The sequence below is a fragment of the Gymnodraco acuticeps genome, unplaced genomic scaffold (assembly GCF_902827175.1).
Source record: "Gymnodraco acuticeps unplaced genomic scaffold, fGymAcu1.1, whole genome shotgun sequence".
NCBI lineage: Eukaryota > Metazoa > Chordata > Actinopteri > Perciformes > Bathydraconidae > Gymnodraco > Gymnodraco acuticeps.
Window position 1 is genome coordinate 64731 of NW_022990621.1, and position 22007 is coordinate 86737.

Here is a 22007-nt window from a genome sequence, read left to right on the forward strand (position 1 = left end):
CCGTCAGACAGGCAACCAAAACCAGACAGGGAGCAGGCAGGAACTCGAGATCCGTAAACAGGCAGGCAGGGATCAAAAACTGGAGAGCTTGGCGGAAACGACAAGACAATCTGGCAAAGGACAAGTGATAGTGAGGTGGTATAAATACTGTGGAGTGATGAGGGAATGAGTAACAGGTGAGGGGAAGGGCTGGGGAGACCAGGTGAGGGAAGTGAGCTGATTACAAGGGCCTGGAGGAAGGCGGGATCTGATATGACAGGAGAGTTTAGTTGAGCCACCAAACAAACAATAATAGAAGTGTCTAACTTGTGACAGAACCCCCCCCCCTCTATGGACGGCTCCTGACATCCCACGTGGTTGATCGGGATGAGCCTGGTGAAAGTCAGTAATGAGAGATGGGTCAAAGATACTGCGAGCAGGCACACATGAACGCTCTTCAGGGCCATAAACCTCCCAGTGTACCAGGTACTGCAACCCTCTACCACGTCGCCGGGACTTGATGAGGCGACAGACAGTGTAAACAGTCTCCCCGTCGATAGTCCGGGGTGGTGGTGGGGGTCTAGAGGGGGGCTGAAGAGGGCTCACATTAACTGGTTTGATCTTGGACACATGGAAGGTAGGATGAATCCTCATAGAAGGGGGCGGACGCAGGCGGACAGCTGCAGGATTGATGACCCTAGCTATGGGAAATGGGCCTACAAAACGGGGAGACAACTTCTTTGACTCAACTCTGAGAGGGAGATCCCGTGTGGAGAGCCAGACACGTTGCCCTGGGGAGTACTGTGGAGCTGGCTTGCGACGGCGATTGGCGGTCCGTTGATAACGGTCGGAAGAGCGCAGGAGCCTTTAACCACATGCGTCGACATCGGCTTACAAACGCCTGTGCAGATGGGACGCTGGCCTCACGTTCCTGTGCCGGGAAAAGGGGTGGCTGGTATCCGCGGGAGCATTGGAATGGAGAAAGACCAGTAGCAGAACTAGGAAGGGTGTTGTGGGCATACTCAACCCATAGAAGCTGCCTCGACCAGGAGGAGGGAGTGGAGGAGGCTAGACAGCGTAAGGCAGTCTCCATCTCCTGGTTCATTCGCTCTGCTTGACCATTGGACTGGGGATGAAATCCGGACGAGAGACTGACACTGGCTCCCAGCAGCCTGCAAAACTCGGACCAAAAACGAGAAGTAAATTGTGGTCCCCGATCAGAGACAACGTCACTGGGGAGACCATGCAGCCTGAACACATGTTGTAGCATGATTTCAGCCGTTTCCTTGGCAGTAGGTAATTTGGTTAATGGAATAAGCAGAGCAGACTTGGAAAACCGGTCTATGACTGTGAGTATGACTGTGTTACCGTCTGAGGGTGGTAGTCCAGTGACAAAATCCAAGGAGATGTGGGACCAGGGACGATGAGGGATAGGCAAGGGATGAAGAAGACCGGAGGGAGCTTGGCGTGAAGTCTTATTTTGGGAGCAGACTAGGCAAGCAGCAATGAATTCCTTGGTATCCTTCTCCATGGAAGACCACCAAAATCGCTGTCGAATCAGGGCTAGGGACCGTCTCACTCCTGAGTGACAAGCCAGGCGAGAGTTATGACCCCACTGGAGAACCTGGGTACGGAGAGTGTCAGGAACAAACAGACGGTTAACAGGACAGGCACTTGGGGCTGGGTGTTCAGCATGAGAGCGCTTGACCTTATCCTCTACCTCCCAGGTCACCAGACCAATGACACATGTAGAAGCGATGATATTCTCAGTATGAGATGGAGAGCTCTCTGGCTGGAACTGGCGAGACAGGGCGTCAGGTTTGATGTTCTTAGAACCAGGTCTGTATGAAAGAGAAAAATCAAAGCGTGTGAAAAACAGAGCCCACCTGGCTTGACGAGAGTTCAGCCGCTTAGCTGAACGAATGTACTCCAAATTTTTGTGGTCAGTCCAGACCACAAAAGGCTGCTCTGCTCCCTCCAACCAGTGTCTCCATTCTTCCAGGGCAAGTTTCACTGCCAACAGTTCTCGATTTCCAATGTCATAATTCCTTTCCGCTGGGGACAGCTTTCGAGAGAAGAAGGCACACGGGTGTATCTTCTGATCCTCGGCTGACCGTTGAGAAAGAACTGCCCCAACTCCAGTGTCCGACGCATCTACCTCTACAGTAAACTGCCGAGTAGAATCTGGAAAAATCAAAATAGGAGCAGAGGTGAAGCGTGACTTTAAATCACCAAAAGCCCCTTCGGCCACCGAGGACCACCGGAAGGGAATGTTCTGAGAGGTGAGAGCTGTGAGAGGAGCGGCCACCAAACTGTAGTTTTGGATAAACCTCCGGTAGAAGTTGGCAAAACCCAGAAAGCGTTGGAGCTCCTTGCGTGTTGAAGGGCGTGGCCAGTCAGTCACCGCCTTGGTCTTTTCAGGATCCATCTTGATGTTTCCGGTGGAGACCACAAATCCCAGGAACGGGACTTCTGTGGTGTGGAACACACACTTCTCGGCCTTGACAAAGAGGTGGTTCTCCAAGAGCCTCTGGAGGACTAGGCGAACATGGACCACATGCTCCTGTTTTGACTTGGAAAAAATCAAAATGTCATCCAGGTATACAAAAACACAGATATTGAGAAGATCCCGCAGAACATCATTCACCAACCCCTGGAAGACTGCAGGTGCATTGGTGAGTCCAAAAGGCATGACTAAATACTCATAATGTCCACTAGGAGTGTTAAATCCCGTCTTCCACTCGTCCCCCTCCCTGATTCTCACCAAATGGTACGCGTTACGTAGGTCCAGCTTGGTAAAAATAGTAGCGCCTTGTAACAGTTCAAATGCAGAGGAAACAAGTGGAAGGGGGGTACCTGTTCTTGACAGTGATGTTATTGAGTCCTCTGTAGTCAATGCATGGGCGCAGAGTCTTATCCTTCTTACCCACGAAGAAAAAACCTGCACCAGCAGGAGATGATGAAGGCCGGATAAGCCCTGCATCCAAAGAGTCATTGATATACTTCTCCATTGACTTAGTTTCAGGAGCCGATAAAGAAAAAAGTCGACCTCTAGGAGGAGAAGTACCAGGTAACAGGTCAATAGGACAGTCATTAGCACGATGAGGCGGGAGTGAGGTGGCCCGAACCTTGTTAAAGGCCTCTTTAAGGTCCCAGTAATCCTTGGGAACACCGGAAAGGTCTTGACACTCAGAGATAATCGGCTGACTGGAATCAATTGAGGAACTAGATCTTAAGCAGACAGCATGACAATGAGCACTCCACTCTCTAATAGTCCCTGAAACCCAATCTATATGAGGATTATGCCTCCGAGACACCCCAGGTGAATAGGATAATTTTTTTAACTTAAAGGTAACAGCTAGAAATTTCTACAGTTAATTACTTACAATAAGGCAATTGTCTTTTGTATTACAAGTTTTCTGAAATAGCATGTTTAAATATGCAAATTAACCATTATCTCATTAAATATGCACATATTTTAACACATTTCAGGAATCGAAATCTGAACTTTGGATATAGCCAGATTCAAAATTCTTGTTTCATTTTGTAGTCATATTAGTATCTAAGGCTTTTACAGAAGGGATATTGGATATCTCTTTTTATCACTCCATAAATCAGAAAATACTGTCAACAGCCCTAAAATATCAATTTTCGCCATGTTTTTAGGTATACAATGTCGTATAATTCAGGCTATGAATTATATATGAACAAAGCCTTCTGTAAAAGCCTTCATAATATTGATGGGAATATAACTGGAAGGTTTGGTGTATGTACGTGCTACTGAAGTTGCGATTTCGAACTCAGAGTAGGAGAAAAAACTCATTTTGAGAAAACGACCTTTAAAGATTGCAGTGAGGCGCTAGCTAAACCCTCCTGTTCTTTGGATGACAGCTTGCGCATCGACGCACTCCGTGAAGGTATTTCATGTTCAGGGTCATTTTTTTTTTTATAACCTTGCTTCGTGCAAGTGACAATTGTTGGCGTCTTCTCTGTGAACGTTTTTTTCGCCGTTCTTTTGGCATTTTGAGATTTCAATTTCTGGCTGAAAGCTAACCAGGAAGTGTTTTAGCACACCACGTGACGCATCTGAACGAATCACGTTGTCAGAAATTGACACCAGCCAATGAGATTTTGTTTCTTGGTTTAGACCCCTTTGTGCTTTCACGATTGGTTGCTGATACAAAGGAAATGACCATATTTGGATCCGATGAGATTGTGCAGGAGAGACACAGCTTTCCAGCGATACCTCTGTTGACATGGTGCACACAGCGGTCGCGGTACTTTATGTTACGTTAGAATGCTAACTTTTGGTGAATTTAGGAGAAATCTACAGACGCAAATAGACAAACTATAGTAAAATAATCACTTAAATGTGTATTTTGTACGTTTTCCTTCCAAAAGCCTGAAAGAAAACATGTTATGGAATCAAAATAGCACAAAATCTCAAAATTGACCAGTACTTGAAAAACGATGTTTTTGCCTGCCGTGTCTCGCCTTAACCAAGGAAACCCCAAAATGACAGGCTGATGTGGTGCATGGATAAGGTGAAAAGAGAGTGTTTCGCTGTGATTACCTGACATGCTCATTTGAACTGGAGTTGAACGGTGTGTCACTCTGCAGAGAAGACGACCATCTAGAGCTGTAGCAATGATGGGCTTCTCCAAAACCTCCCGACCAAGTCCCATCTGAAAGGCCAATGTTATATCCAAAAGACTGGCATCAGCACCAGAGTCAATAAGAACAGCCACAGTGTGCATTTTCCCCAAGCAGCTCAGCTGAGCATGGGTTAGGGGTCGAGAGGGCATTTCTAAATTCATAATTCGGCTCACCAGCGCCCTCTGGATGACTGGTGAGCCCTGCCTTTTACAGGACAAGAGAAGGCAAGATGACCCTCCTGGCCGCAGTAAAGACAGCAGTTGTCCTGCAGGCGGCGCTGTCGTTCTGCCTCGGAGAGCCGGGTCCGCCCCAGCTGCATTGGTTCAGAAGAGTTAGAAAATCCTCCTCTCACCTGTTCAGTAGCATGCGCTGACGGGGGAGGCGGAGCCTGAGGGGCGACGGAGAAAACCCTCTCTTTCCTCCGCTCCCGCAGACGGCCGTCAATGCGGATGGAGAGAGCCACCAGCTCATGTAAATCAGCAGGAAGGTCCCGAGCTGCCAGTTCGTCTTTAAGGCGATCCGACAGACCGTTGTAGAAGGCATCGAGAAGTGAAGAAGCATTCCAGTTACTCTCGGTGACTATGGTACGAAACTCGATGGAGTAATCGGACACAGATCTCCCTCCTTGCGCCAGGTTAAACAGTCCCCGAGCGACCTCTCTTCCGGGTGTAGCGTGATCAAAGACTTTACGCAGTTCATCGGAGAATAAGCTTACAGATGAGCAGGCAGAGGATTGTCTCTCCCATTCGGCGGTACCCCAGTCTTTAGCTTTGCCCGTGAGAAGAGAGACAATATACGCCACCCGGGATCTTTCTGTTGGGAAGGCGGAAGGCTGAAGCTCGAAGGCGAGGGAACATTGGACCAGGAGTGGTCTGCACGAACCTGGGGCTCCAGAGTAGCGTTCCGGAGGAGGCAGGCGTGCATCCGATGCCGGAGGACTCTGGATTCGAACAGCGGAAGCTGGAGTTAGTTCCGGACTTTGGACCGTAGCAGGAAGGTTCTGAAGATGATCACGGAGATTCACAAAGGTCCGTTCGTGACGAGCGGCCATCTCCTGCATTGCTTCCGCCATGAAGGTAAGCTGCTGCTCGTGGCGTTGTAACACGATATCGTGCGTAGGCGGTTCTGTCGCTGAGTCGGCTGGGTTCATGTTGGCCAGATTGTACTGTCACGATCACAGGTACAGATCAGAACCCAATAGCACGACTCAGATACAACCAGTGTATAGCAATGTTCAGTTTATTCAGGTCAGGGACAGGCAGGGTCAAAACCAGTAAATCCGTCAGACAGGCAACCAAAACCAGACAGGGAGCAAGCAGGAACTCGAGATCCGTAAACAGGCAGGCAGGGATCAAAAACCGGGCAGGACAAAAATCTAGGCTAGAATACAACACTCACTGGAGAGCTTGGCGGAAACGACAAGACAATCTGGCAAAGGACAAGTGATAGTGAGGTGGTATAAATACTTTGGAGTGATGAGGGAATGAGTAACAGGTGAGGGGAAGGGCTGGGGAGACCAGGTGAGGGAAGTGAGCTGATTACAAGGGCCTGGAGGAAGGCGGGATCTGAAATGACAGGAGAGTTTAGTTAAGCCACCAAACAAACAATAATAGAAGTGTCTAACTTGTGACAACAATATTATTAACCAGTGTCCTACCTTAGTGCAGAAGTAGACGCCTTTTTTTACGTTCCGCATATATATCCACTATCCCCTCAGGTGACAGCTGTGCAGTTATGTCGTCCTCAATGTGAAGAACAGCAAGTGAGGAAAATCTTGTTCCTCCCATCGTTGACCGCAGCCAGTTCCGAATTCTCCTCATTGCAGAAAAATTTCTCTCAGAGGTGGCAGATCCAATAGGCAGAGTCAGTGCCAACTGGAGCATCTTGTATAAATTTGGATAGCTCTCCTTTTTAACAGTCTTTCGAAGATGCTCAAGTGCAACAGGTGCGACAGCATAGGCTTTAACAAGGTCCATCTCTACTCCAAGAAGGAGAGGGTGAATTTTGAGCGGCTGTGCGTATTTTTGTACGAGAGGTTCAATTACATTTTTGTCACATTTAAACAGTGCTGCACATGCTCGTGCCAGGTCTATGGACTCTCCCGTGAATCGTTTGTCTAGTTCGTTGATGAGGGTGTCCAGCACAGGGAGATATAGGTGCTGCTGAAATCCAGCTGTATCACTCTGTGACCTTTGTGCGCCACTTTCATCAGTTTCTCTTTGGCCCAAAGTAGTTGTAACCAGGAAACTGTCGAGGGAGGTCGGGGGTTTTGTAGCCCGTTTTCTTTTGGGTGCAAGGGGACTCGGAGTCTGACACTCAAGATCTGCATCCACAGGTACTGCCACGTTGTTGTCCCGGCAGAACTGTTTCACTGATCCCCACGTATCTGCTTGTCTCTGAGATTTGAAGTGCGCCTTCAGGTTGTCGGTAAGCACCACAGCCTCGGAGAGTGTGCAGCTGGAGGACTGTAGGGCCTTGTGCGTAACATGAATCACACGCAGTATGTCTTCAAATACAATAACACATGTAATGAAAGACATTCTGGTCATGTGGGCATAAACGCCACTGGCCTCAGCAGACCACTTGTCTCTCTCGTCACTCATTTCTCTCAAGCACCCTGTAATTGCAGAGTAGTGAGTTTTAACGGAATTCACAGATCGCCACTTGTACGATGAATCGATGATGGTTTGACGGCTCTGCAAATACAGAGTACAGTTTGTCAATGACGTTCAGGAATGTTTTCATGCTGTGGTTGACAGCACAACACTCCACAAGCACCAGATTTAGTTTGTGTATCATGCAGTGCACGTACACTGCGTATGGGTGGGTCTCTTTGATGCGCTGCTGCACACCAGAAACGTGACCAGACATGACGGAGGCACCATCGTAACACTGGGCAACAATTGGGATATGTTTCAGTCCACACATCTCAAGTCCTTTGTTTATTGCTTCCACAATTCCAGCCGCGTTGCGAGATGCTGAGCAATCAATAAAACACAAAAAACGCTCCTTGATTTCAAGCTGCTTTGCATATCTTAAACACACTGATAATTGTTCCGTTTTGCAAGACCTGGCCTCATCTGCAATTATAGAAAAAAATCCAGTAGCCTGCACTTTCTCTACAATTTCTGCACAAACTAAGTTAGCGCATATGTCAATGACTTCGTTCTGGAAATCTGGGGTAGTCGCATTGAAATAGTTGGACTGCATGTTTTTAAAAGCAGAATCCACAAACCTCAAGAAAATTCCCACGCGACTCTGACTCGCTTCCCTCCCGATGCCCACGAAAAGGCAATCCGAGTTTGGACAACAGCCTCACAATATCAACAATTTTGCACAAATAAGATCTGTTCTTCTCAACAGAATCTTCGTGGCTTCGGGAAAGTTTAGCTGCAATAGATCCAGAAGATGCAGTCACTTTATAGTTATCCCATTTAACCAATGCAGTTCAGATGGGCCTGGGAGTGTGCATGTTTCTCCAGTTTGCTGCTTAGTTTTTTCCAGTCACTCAGGCTCTTTCTAAAGGAATCCTCCACACCGCTGTCAGTCTGGAAGTGGCGGCATGAAAAACAGAAGACGGCATCCATTCATACTGAATATTCCAGCCAGGGATAGTTCTTGTAATGGTACGTGGAAAATGATCGTTTTGTTTTCCCAATCATTTTTGAGGGGAATTCGGATAAAGTAGGCTGCTTGGGACAGCTGTGTTTTTCCCCAAGATCATCATGACCCACTGACGGCCCCGGCACCGGTGGTCTCCCTGCTGTGGGGTTAATGCCGTTAGCTGGTCCTGCCAATCCAGAGCTCTCCGCTGTGGGGCTAACGTTAACTGGTTTAGCTAATCCAGAGCTGCTTGTTTGTGTGTCTGCCACTTCACATTCTGACGGCTGCTGGTTGGTAAGGTTAGGCTCAGTCGGTGGCTCTTCTGTTGTTGAAGCTTTACAACACGAAATTGGACGTTTTAAAAATCGCCGAATAACCATTACTGCTAATACAATAGCTGAATCACTTGTATACAAAAAAAGCGAGGGAACTTGTGTCCTTAACCTCACACGTCACACACACACACGTCACAACATGCGACTGCTCAAAAATTAAATTATTTCAAACAAAACATGATATTATTCAGATTTGTATTGTAACAATCATTTTATTACATCTATTAAAATATTGATATACGAAATATTTGTATTCAGGGGTGACGCCAGGGGGTAGCTTGGAGTTGCTATAGCAACTCCAACAATTGGCCTGGCAACGGCTTAGCAACCCCATTGTTTTGTTATGAAAATGTATATATATTTATACACATTCTCGCGAGATCTATCAGGGGTCGTTGTAAGTTAAAGCGCAAACTGTTACTTGGCTAATGTTGTTATAATTCTCAGTATGTGAACACAGATCGAAAATGGAAAGATTTATTTCGTAAACGACCGCGATCTCCAGCCGGTCAACCCAGTGTGTGTGTGTGTCTTTGTGTGTGTGTGTGTGTGTGTGTGTGTGTGTGTGTGTGGTGTGTGTGTGTGTGTGTGTGTGTGTGTGTGTGTGTGTGTGTGTGTGTGTGTGTGTGTGTGTGTGGTGTGTGTGTGTGTGTGTGTGTGTGTGTGTGTGTGTGTGTGTGTGTGTCTGCCTGGCTGTTTGCGGCGTGGTGATGAGGTTAAATGCCACAGCATGCAAGTTGAAACAGTGAACGATCGCTATTGTGTACTTGTACGCTCAGGGTGTAATGGTATTATACAAAAATATTGTAGGAGCACAGAAACAGTGTTCAAATTCTGCTTTTACAAACTTATTTTGGTTGTGCTTACCTTGCAAAGTAATGTTATAAGTGTCAAAGGAATGTTTTAATGTAAATATGAATGATAATATTGTAGCGTGTCCAAGTTAATAGTGATGTCAGTTATCAGATGTGCAGTTTAGTACATTTGTAAAGTTATTTAGGCAATGTTGTTGTTGGTGGGAGTTAGGGAGAGACTGCCCCTTCCAGGTGTGTGTGAGCATTTTCCGGTGTGTGTGTGTCTGTGTGTGTATGCGTGTGTGTGTGTGTGTGTGTGTGTGTGTGTGTGTGTGTGTGTGTGTGTGTGTGTGTGTGTGTGTGTGTGTGTGTGTGTGTGTGTGTGTGTGTGTGTGTGTGTGTGTGTGTGTGTGTGTGTGTGTGTGTGTGTGTGTGTGTGTGTGTGTGTGTGTGTGTGTGTGTGTGTGTGTGGAGGGAGGGAGGGAGAGATCGAAAGATCGAGAGAGACTCCTTCTGCAACCTCCCAAACTTTATTTTTATCTGTGCATTGTTATTTGTGCTTGAGCAACATTTTACTTGAACTTTATTTCAATGAAATTAGTTGTAATTATTGTCCTACACAGGCGGCCAGCAGCCACAACATCCATCTGTGCCGGCCCCCAGGTCAAGATCTACCGTGGCTCAAGGGCCTTCACCAGAGCCATCACCACCAAGGACCAGCAGACCATCATCACTACAGCTGCCTCCACCTCCATCTGCGGCTGCCACCAGGTCAAGATACACCTCAGCACAAAGGCTCCACCACAGCCATCACCTTCAACCCAGCCAGCAAGGAGGTCTCGTGGAGGTCTCGTATAGCACTTGTACACCCCACCTACACAGCAGCCCATCATGCACCATCACCCCCACCTACACAGCAGCCAGACCCACTGTCTTGGAAGACAGACAAAGACCTTGACACTGTCTTGACATTTATAATGAATAGTTGGTTGAAAGTTCTGATGTTCAATATTGTAAATAGTGAGATTATCCAGTTTCTTATATTTATATAAATAGTTGGTTGAAAAAAACATATTTATAATAAATTGTTGGTTGAAAAAAAAAAGGTTGAATGCTCAATTTGTATTTGTACACATCACATGAACCTTGGTATGTAATATGAAGTCATTATTCAGTCCTGATGTATCTCAGTCCCTGCTGTGGTGAAAGTAGAGTGATAAACACCTATTTTACTCAAAATTTGAATTTAATGTTTTTCATTTTAGACATGAATAACACATTTATATACAGTGTAATTCAAATATTGCACTGCTTTTGTGATCCTAGGACTTTGTTAACCAAATCTAAAACACAAAAACAATTCGATCACATGAGTAAATTTGTGTTTTCACAAGAGTTTTGAAGATTTTCCAAAAATCGGATTTCACATTTTAAGCTACTTATCTCATCAAACAGTGCTCTAAGGTGAGCAATATGCATATATAGCAAGACAGAGATTGTCCTGAACATTTTGATATGTAACACATGTTAGAAGAAATACATTTAAAAGGTGATTTAAGAAAACATCTAAAAATCGAGAAAATACCCTTAGACTCCAGAGGGTTAAGAATGGTAAAACTGCGCCCCCTGGGTTGTCATTCCTAAATTATGAATGACAGCTTGTGGAAAGTTTGCTAGACTACTGGTTGCATGGCAACTAGGCATCTCGCGAGTTGCAGTAATTGGTTAGTACAATAAAGAAAGGATATGTTTTGGAATTATTTTGTGTTCCGTTTTTTCTTGGGCGGTCCTCAATCCAATATTGGGTACCTAAATTGGCCCTCACTCATCAAAACTTTGAGAACCCCTGCCATAGACAATGAAACAGTGTGCCTTTTCCTTCCCCACATCTGGTGCACGTGTCTGGGATATTAGCGTTACATTTATTCAGTTTTTCTGGTGTAATATACACTCTCATTAGCCACTTGTATTGCAGAAGCTTTAGACGCGTATTACCCGTCTGTGTTTGGGCTGCCTTACAAGCTGTGCTCCACTGTTCCAATGTTAGATTTTCCTGTAAGTCATTTTTCCAGGCATTGAGTCTAGAGTTCGAGGATTCTGAGGAGAACGCCAGCAGGAGATCATAGAATTCAGATATGATGCCCTTCCCAAAGGGGTTTTTAATTAAAACTTTCTCCAATATGGACAGAGGAGGGGCCAGCATGAGTCGGTCCTGGTTTGCTCCTACAAAGCTCCTGAGTTGCAAATATTTATAAAAAAATGTTTACGAGGGATATCGTATTTACTGACAAGTTCCTCAAATGATAAAAACTTCCCATTATCACTTCCAAACAAGTCTTTTAACTGTCCCACCCCCTTTTCAGCCCATAGTCTAAAACCTCCATCGGCATTCCCTGGCGCAAAAAGAGTATTTCCCCAGATCGGGCTGAACCAGGAGCGAGAAGAAGGTTCGTTCATATTTTTTTTAACCTCCTACCAAACACCAATTCTATTTTTAACTATAGGGTTAGTTGTAGTTTTTTAAAGGTTTTTAGGGTTGTCAGAATATAGATAAGTGGGAAGTGGGAGTTTTAAGGAGCAAGACTCAACATCCCTCCACACCGGAGGCCTCTCCTCTGTGTAGTAAAACATCAATGTTCTCAGCTGAGCTGCCCAGTAGTACCACAACATGTTAGGGAACTGTAATCCTCCTCTATCATAAGGCAAGTACAAGAGAGATAAACGGAGCCTGGGGCGTCTGTTATTCCATATAAAATTACTAAACATTTTCTTCATTCTAGGAAATCAATCTGGTGGGGGTGGCAGGGGGATGTTTTGAAATAAATATTGTGAGGGATTAATTTTGTCTTTACTTAAGATATTTGACTTTTCGGCCTGTTGACGTTTTACGACCAGGCCGAAGTCTGTTATCTGTCTTAAGGAAGGGGAAGCCTCAAGCTGTTGCTGACCTTACCAGTTTTATGACCGGTCAACTCTCGGGCACAAGAGCCATAGAGTCAGATAAAGTGATTCAGTGCTTCCAGGTGTTCACAGATGCCTTCCCCAATATGTGGGTTGACTCCCTGTAAACTGGTTAAAAGGTCTGCCAAGATGAGAGGCTGATTCAGAATTGACATGGCAACCCACCTGTGCAGTCAGAACTTTCTGATGCTGTGACTTGTGATATGAATTCTCCGGCCGATGCTTGTAATGACTCTCCATTGCTACAGAAGTTTCCCTTACAAATTGGCGTTGTCGGCAGGATACCAACATATCTTCAGAGACTGGTAAGTGTAATTTCAAATCCACATTTGGACATTGCCTTACCAGAATCTGTGATTGACGGTATCCTAAAATTACCTGTGAAACTGAGCGGTTGTGTTTAATTTTTGGTTAATGAACATTTGGCTGATTGCCTCTGTGCATGCTGCTTGGGACGAAATTACCATACAAGCATGCACAGCTTATGTTCAGAGTAACCTTAAAGAAATACATCAGTAAAGTGGAGCTTCTGTATGAAAGCAATGTAAAGATTTGTATTGAACAAATCGCCGAATTCTGGGGTTTCAGCGGCCAACACAGCAGTTAAAAATAAGCAGCCAGAGATATTCCCCCTATCGCCTCTGTGAGCACGGCTCCAGCAGCAGCCACGGGTGTGTGTGTAAACATCCCCCGTGTCTGGGTGGCTGCAGCCGTGCAGCTGAGAGGAAGAAAGTCACAGTTTCTGTCTATATCTTTAACTCACACCACCGCCATCCCTATTAAAAACGGGATGGTCTAAAAGCACCGGTTGTTTGTGACAGTCTTCTGCATTGCTGGTAAGGCTGTGGCAGCACGAGGTGCGTGCATCACCTGATGCGCCACAGCTCAATACTCTGCTGGAGGAGCATTTCCTACGTTGCTTGGAAGTGTTGCCTACGTTGCTGGAGAAACTGGTGGCAGTCCGGGGTGCATACATAAAATTGAACTGGTGTTTATTGCGAGTTCATGTTTGTTTGTCTAATTGTTTCTATATTGGTTTGCCTACCCGCCGTCTTGTGTATGCTTTGTAACAACTAATAATGAATCAGTCCATAGCCAGGGTAAAATGAACTAAACCTTAGTTATCTCACCAAAAGTAAATGACTTGAGAAAAATAAATAATGTAAAGATGTAAAGCAAAATTATACATTGTAGTATAAATGTGCTGCAAAAGGAAAATAAATAGCAAAAGAGTGTTTTTATGTCCTGCATCTGTCTTACACCCGAGACCCTCAGAGGCATCACTGCTGGTCGTAAATACCGGCCTGAGGAAATCAGGGTTGCAAAAAATCTGTCTGCTCAAATAGGTCAATGTTGTATTATTTGTTTCATTTATTCTTAATCTATGTATTGTATGGTAATAATGAATAAAAAAAACGTAATGTATTGAACACATTCCGAAACAAAGCAGATAAGACAGAACTAGACTCAGACATAATTGTGATTGAAACCTTTTGCGCTGTTGCTGCAAAATGAAAACTTTGTTGATTGTCTGTTCCAACTGGCCACTGGAATAGGATAATTGATATAAGTTGAAGTTCAATTACAGTTTTAAATATAGTTTAACATTCTTTAATAAACTGTTTCAAATTATTTCTAGTACAATTGGTCTACAGACATTACTACAATTCTAATAGCTGTTAAACTACTGAGCTTATGAACAATAGAGTAAAGGTCGCTGGTTAAGCCAGGATCAATATATTTGTTGAGGTTTTTATTGTGTACATAATAAATGTGTTTAAATGAATTGAGCAATTTTTAAAGGAGTATAATGTTGCAATCTCTTTAAGATAAGTAATTGCAGTTCCAAGATAGATGTTGTTTTCCCTGGGCCTCTCCTTCACAGGCCCACACAATAAATCATGAGACTTCCAAATCCGAACAGACAGAGATCAGTATCACAAATCCATGAAGGGATTCTGGTGGGCCCAATTTAAATACCATAAAGAGAGTATTCACCCAGCTGTTTTGATTTCTTAAACATTCGCACTGCTGGTTTTAAACCTTGAGCAGACAAGCTGCTCACACACACACCTACGCACACACCCCCACCCACACACGCCCCCCCCCCCCCCCACACATACACCAGAGATGGGGACTCGAGTCGCACTTAAGTCGCACACACAGAGACTTCAGACTTGACTTGGACTCGTGTTTTGAGGCCCAATTTAAATACCATAAAGAGAGTATTCACCCAGCTGTTTTGATTTCTTAAAAAAATTCCAGTCTAGTTTCCTTCGAGTTCAGTCTAAGCTACAAATTGTTTCTTATAAACATTCGCACTGCTGGTTTTAAACCTTGAGCAGACAAGCTGCTCACACACACACCCACGCACACACACACACACACACACACACACACCCCCAACCACACACACACGCACACCCCCCCCCACACACACACACATGCACACACCCCCACCCACACACACACACGCACACACACACACACACACACACACATACACACACACACACACACACACACACACACACACACACACACACACACACACTTTGGATGAGTATTTGCCTTATCCACTTTTTGCCTTCTTTAGAGTTATTAGTAATTCAAGATTAATTATTGAATTAAATGTGCTACATAAGATAAAATACTGTAGCTTTGACTTGATCATTTCGTTCACAACATTAGACCTTGTCCTCTCATCTCTACTAAAATAAGATACGTGTGCATGTTTGGGTGTTTTAACACTCCTGTAATGTACCTAGTATTGTTATCTTTTCATTACAGAGCTGGGAAAATGGTGTATTGATTAGATTCTGATCTGTGCATGTCCAATTTTAACTGACTTTAGTTCTAATGTTAATGTTAATTTGATTTCAACCCATAAGTAATTATTTAAATTAACTCAACATTCCACATGATGGATTAGTGTTCCACATTTTTCCCACTAATTTGTTTTATGATTAGGCCAATGGTAAAGAGAGACATTGATGACCCCGTGTCCTTTTTGTTAGTACGTGGTTCCATTTTGTCTATGGCCTTGGACGGCTTCACTAAGAGTCACCCAGTTCTGCCCTGCTGCAGTCCGGCTGAGTGCAGTCACAGAGATGCTATGGCTGCTCTACATGACATTAATGGTCTGGTCCGAGAATGGACACCATTACCTGCTCTCAGAGAGAATGACGCCCCTCAAACTGAATATTACAGCCATTGAAAATGTCTCACGTGGGTCTGCTCCCCCCCATCGAGCCATGAACTGAAAGCTTGACATCTGCTTTGAACACTTGGAAGCCTCATTGTCACACCAGCACCAACCCTTGGGTCAGTCAGATGAGACTAACGGCTTCACTTAGGGCATATGGGTCAGAAATATGACTCTCGTTACCACAGAGTGGGTTTTTTGTTTTTAAGGCTATTCATACTGCTATGCAGAGGATGCCTGTAAGTTGGCAAGCTGTTAAAAGCCCCTACTATTTTTAGTATAGGCCTAATATCAGGGGCCTCTTACTGTCTAATTCTGCATGTATTGACATTATATGGACCATGTTTCCACCTGGTGAAACTAGAGGCTGCACGGAACTCAGGCTACAATACAACCATTTTGTTCTGCTCTAACGATTCAATTTATAGATTCTACATCAAAACAGTTCGTTTTTATTGTTTCCAATGATAACGTCACCTTAAGTGGAGGAATGCAAACCTGTTTTCGAATGTAAGGTTTTGAATTTGTTTGACATTTCTCAGTAATGACACCCTCAGACGCCCACTATCTTTCATGCTATGCCTTCAGTGGTAACTCAGATGTTAAGGGGGTTGAAGCTTTTCCTCCCAAATCAGCTATGCTTTGTGTTTTCAACAACGGTGTGCATTTCCTGCATAATATATGTTTCTCACAATTGTTTTTTGTTAGCTGCGCACAGCTGATACTGAGTCTTCTCGAATGGATTATGACCTATGCCATGCTTACATGGACTCGTATGTTTTATTTCATATCTAACAGAAGTAAGAGAGAAAGAGATGGGTAAGTGAAAATAGAAAGAAATGGGGAAGTGAGGAAAGAGGGAGATGAGGATGAGAGAGAGATGAGGAAGAGAGAGGGATGAGAAAGAGAGAATAGAAAGAGATGGGGATGTGAGGAAAGAGGGAGATGAGGAAGAGAGAGGGATGAGAAAGAGAAAATAGAGAGAGATGTGGAACAGAGGTATAGGAAAGAGAGAAGAGATATTTGCGAGTTGCATACTGATACTGAGTCTTCTCGATTAATAGCTTATATAGACAATACCATGCTTAAATATACTCCTAAGTTATTATTTCATATGTGACATTATGTAAGAAAAGGGAGGGGAGAGTCAATTATAGAGTAATTGATTTCATATTGGAACATTCATTTCTCAAACCTATGTTTTATGGAAGAGGAAATGTACTTCTGATAAACTAATCCTTGATCAAACGGTAAATGGTGAATTAATATAACATTTAGAATCATTGAGAAAGGGTTATTCCACAGGGACTAGCTCACATTGAACTTAAAATAACATTTCTCTGCTTTGGACTGATGAGTATATGATTCTTACATGTTAAATGACTAACACAAACCTTATATTTATAATGTGCATGTGTTAGGAAGGCTCCCAAATCATTCTGAGGGGCCTATCCTATTTTTGTAATTAAATGATAATGTGCTAATCCATTACTTTGAGTTGTCTGCACTCAGGAAAACATCCCTATCAATTGTTAACCCAATAACTAGGACAGCTCTGAAGGCCAAGGGTCAGAGAGAGAGGATCACACTCTCCGGCTGCAGAGAGCACCCCCAGCCACGTGCAAGGAGGCACGAGGTCGTTCGAGATGAGAGGATTCTAATCTTCAATTTTCTGATGAGATGGGATGCTTCTTCACCTTTCTGCTCGGGGGAGGAGGCTCAAACAGACAACTCTGCAGGACGAGCGATGGCTTCAGAGGCTTCATACAAGGTTCCATGTTTCTTGGAGGGGCAGATGTCTTCCTTACCTCTCCCATCACGGGGGGGTGGCATCTGGATGTGCCACTTGGAATAGGCTCTGCTCTCAAGCAGATAGCAGAAGGAATGCAGGCAGATGAGCCTTCGTTTCACTGGGAGATCATACAGTGCTCACTGAATGATCCACAAAAGCAGAGCAATTGGGGGGGATTGAGATATGGCGCTCTGATGAAGAAGAGTTTTGAGCCAATCAGCACCTCAGTGCGAATCTACAGTATCAGGATGCCTTTACACACCAGACATTCTGTGTCATAAAGAGAGGAGGAGGACGAGTCAGGAGGACAGGTTCTTCCAGCTCTTGTACAAAGATAACATTTGAATTGAATGACCAGATGATTACAGATGTACAATTAATGTTAGGATCTGTCTGTGTTGTAGTTTTGTATGTCTGGTTATGGGTATTTTCATCCTTGTATATTGTCTGGTGCTTCTTCCTGTGTTTTTGCTCCCGTCGTTAGTTTCCCTGGTGTGTCTAGTTGTCTGATTGTTTTCACCTGTGGCCCTTGTGTTTCTCCTCCCCTGCCCGGCTGTGTCTCGTCTTGTGATTACCCCTTCCTGTATTTAGTCTTGTCTCTTCCTGTGTTCAGTGTCGGTTCGTCTTGTGTTGTGAGTAAACTGCGGTGAGTGTTCTGTTCTGTCTCTGAATATTGTAGCCTTGAAATAAAGGAATTATTTTGTCACTTAAATCTGCATTTGGGTCCTGCTTCCTGCACACCGTAACTTTACGAACCGACCCACAATGGACCCAGCGGATTTTAATTTTGATTTGGACTTGTTATCCCTAGAGTACACTCTTCAGTGTCATTATGCTGAATGGAGTAGAACCTTGGCTAAAAGGGACAAAGAGGCTGTCCTCAAAAAGGCACAAATGGAGGTGGACAACATGCCATGGTTGAGAGGCTCATTGCCTGAGTTTCTCAGTTTTCTCACGCAGCCCTGAGTGCCAGTCTCCATTCTCTGACCCTTTCTTGGGATCCCGCCTGGCGTTTGGAGGTCCACGGAGCCTCCAAAAGACTTCTAAAAGACGCAAGGTCAGGAAGCCAGCTCGTACTCAGGTACCGGTCCTAGCAGCCATGGTTCCGGCTCCAGAGCCGGCCCATACAGCCATGTTTCCGGCTTCAGAACGGGATCTTACAGCCATGTTTCCGGCTCCAGAACCGGACCTTACAGCCATGTTTCCGGCTCCAGAACCGGACCTTACAGCCATGTTTCCGGCTTCAGAACCGGACCTTACAGCCATGTTTCCGGCTTCAGAACCGGACCTTACAGCCATGATTCTGGCTTCAATTCCGGCTCCAGAGCCGGCCCATACAGCCATGTTTCCGGCTTCAGAACTGGATCATACAGCCATATTTCCGGCCATGGTTCCAGACCTAGTACAGTCCCCAGCAGCCATGGTTTCAGCCCCAGTTCTGGCCCGAGCAGCCATGGTCCCGGCCCCAGTCCCGGCCCCCAGCTGCCACAGTCCCCTCTCGAGTCCCCTCTCGAGTCCCCTCTCGAGTCCCCTCTCGAGTCCCCTCTCGAGTCCCCTCTCGAGTCCCCTCTCGAGTTTCCTCCTCTAGTCCCTCATTTAGTCCCTCCTCGAGTCTCCCCTCTGGAGTCACCTCTCCAGTCCCCTCTCTAGTCCCTCCTCTAGTCTCTCCTCTCTCCTCTAGTCCCCTCTGGAGTCCACTCTCTAGTTCCCCTCTCTGAGTCCCCTCTCTGAGTCTCCTCTCGAGTTCCCCCTTGGTTCCCCTCTCGAGTTCCCCCTTGGTTCCCCTCTCGAGTTCCCCCTTGGTTCCCCTCTCGAGTCTCCTCTCGAGTCCCTACTTGAGTCACGTCTCAAGTCCCTACCCAATGTCCTGGTCCGTTGGAGGTTCCACTGGGGGTCCTGCCAACTCCATGTCTGTCTCGTTGGAGGTCCCGCCGTCTACTCTCCTGCCGGGGGTCCTGCCAATCCCATGACCTGTCCCGTTGGGGGTCCCGCCGTCTACTCTCCTGCCGGAGGTCCTGCCAATCCCATGTCCTATACCGATGGAGGTTCCGCTGGGGGTCCTTCCGGCTCCATGTCCAGTCCCGTTGGAGGTCCCGTGAACTACTCTCCTGCCGGGGGTCCTGCCAGCCTTGTGTGCTGTCCCGTTCGGGGTCCCGCCGACTGCCCTTCTGCCGGGGGTCCTGTCAACCCTGTGTCCTGTCCTGTTGGAGGTTCCGCCGACTGCTCTCCTGCCGGGGGTCCTGCCAATCCTGTGTCCTGTCCCGTTGGGGGTCCCGCCGACTGCCCTCCTGGCGGAGGTCCTGCCAACTCCTGGTCCTCTTCCATGTGGCATCCTGCCGACGCCTGTCCCGCCAGCGCCGGTTCCTGTCCGGCCGACACCGGGTTCTGCCCGGCCCCCTGAGAGCCGCGGTCTTCGCCCATGAGCCCGGCCCCCTGAGAGCCGCGGTCTTCGCCCTCGAGCCCGGCCCCCTGAGAGCCGCGGTCCTCGCCCTCGGGCCCGACCCCCTGACTCTTCCTGCCACTGCCTTCGCCCCTCCATAACCCCCTTTTTCAAGCTCTGCCTTGCTCCTGGGCTGTCAGCCCAAGCCCGTCCTCCAGAACCCCTCCACCCACCCTGTTGGCCCTAGTTTTGTGTTACAAATAATGTTAATATCCTTAATTGTCCAGCAATCAGGCTTAACAACACTACTCTTCAACGTATTACCCATGCACAGAAAGACCTACAATGATGTTTTAAACATTTAAACCTTCCTTTCCAGGTTTTAGAAAAGTCTTTAAATATTTGCCTAACTTTTCCTTTTCAAATTGTTAAACATTTTGAGAATTGTTTAGTTTTCCCTTCAGATTTTGAAATGACATAATGATTGATAGTTGAAGTAATGTAATTATGTTATCATACCATAGTCTTTTGATTTAATATGTAATGAAGTAAACGTAAAGTAATCCTGAATTGAGGACACTGTGACTTTGCAGATTACGAATTGATCAAATCACCACTGTGAATTTTATACCTTAACTGTGATTTTATACTTCACCTGGATCTCTTATGATCCTATGTTTTAAATGCATTTGACTAGTGATTGCCTTAAACTAAAATTGTAAACTGCAAGCTGGTTTTGATTTTATAGTTTGATAAGTGAGATCAGCTAATGATTACATGTTAAAACATATTATTTTAAAGAAGATGTTTTTGCTATTATGCGTCTGTGTTTTATGTGTGTTCATTATTGTGCTTTTGACAACAGACGATCTAAACATTGATGAGAGATGATTTTCTATTGTGATTGTCTGTGTCAATCATTGTGGTTGAATGTTTCAGTCTTATTCTACTTTATGATGTACGGTGGGACCACACCCAACTCTGAAGACGCCTATTGATTTAAGTATTGACCAAATTATTATTATTAGACTAATGTTTTCATAAATGATAAGAGTGGACTGTGAGGGATTAATTTTGTCTTTACTTAAGATATTTAACCTTTCGGCCTGTTGACGTTTTACGACCAGGCCGAAGTCTGTTATCTGTCTTAAGGAAGGGGAAGCCTCAAGCTGTTGCTGACCTTACCAGTTTTATGACCGGTCAACTCTCGGTTCACAAGAGCCATAGAGTCAGATAAAGTGATTCAGTGCTTCCAGGTGTTCACAGATGCCTTCCCCAATATGTGGGTTGACTCCCTGTAAACTGGTTAAAAGGTCTGCCAAGATGAGAGGCTGAATCAGAATTGACATGGCAACCCACCTGTGCAGTCAGAACTTTCTGATGCTGTGACTTGTGATATGAATTCTCCGGCCGATGCTTGTAATAAACTGTCAGTGTTTGACATCAGAACTCCTGCTCGTCCCGTGTCTCTCTGAGTCCTGACTCTCCATTGCTACAGAAGTTTCCCTTACATACCTTAGGGATATACGCGTCCCCCGTAGCGACATTAACTACCAGTCGCGGTCAGCCAAATGTACAGAATGGATAAAATGTATCCCAAAATAGTGCCTCCTAAGGCGGGTAGAGTCCCCTGATAACTACCCTTGCATTCCTCCACAGGCTAAATAAGTATAAGTGTTGGAAGAACCAGAGAAAGGGGTTAAAATGGATAAAATGTATCCCAAAATAGTGCCTCCTAAGGCGGGTAGAGTCCCCTGATAACTACCCTTGCATTCCTCCACAGGCTAAATAAGTATAAGTGTTGGAAGAACCAGAGAAAGGGGTTAAAATGGATCAAATGTATCCCAAAATAGTGCCTCCTAAGGCGGGTAGAGTCCCCTGATAACTACCCTTGCATTCCTCCACAGGCTAAATAAGTATACGTGTTGGAAGAACCAGAGAAAGGGGTTAAAATGGATAAAATGTATCCCAAAATAGTGCCTCATAATGCAGGGAGGGAGAGCAGCAGCGGGCTGTGACACAGAGCTACACAACCATGTGTACACTGGGTCATTCAGAATGTGCTATTTATGAATAAATAGACAAAGTTAAAGTTCACTTTTGGAAGAACCAGAGAAAGGGGTTAAAATGGATAAAATGTACCCGGGAATAGTGCATCATAATGCAGGTAGAGTCCCCTGAGAACTCCCCTTGCATTCCTCCACAGGCAAAATAAGTATAAGTGCACTTTTGGAAGAACCAGAGAAAGGGGTTAAAATTGATAAAATGTACCCGGGAATAGTGCATCATAATGCAGGTAGAG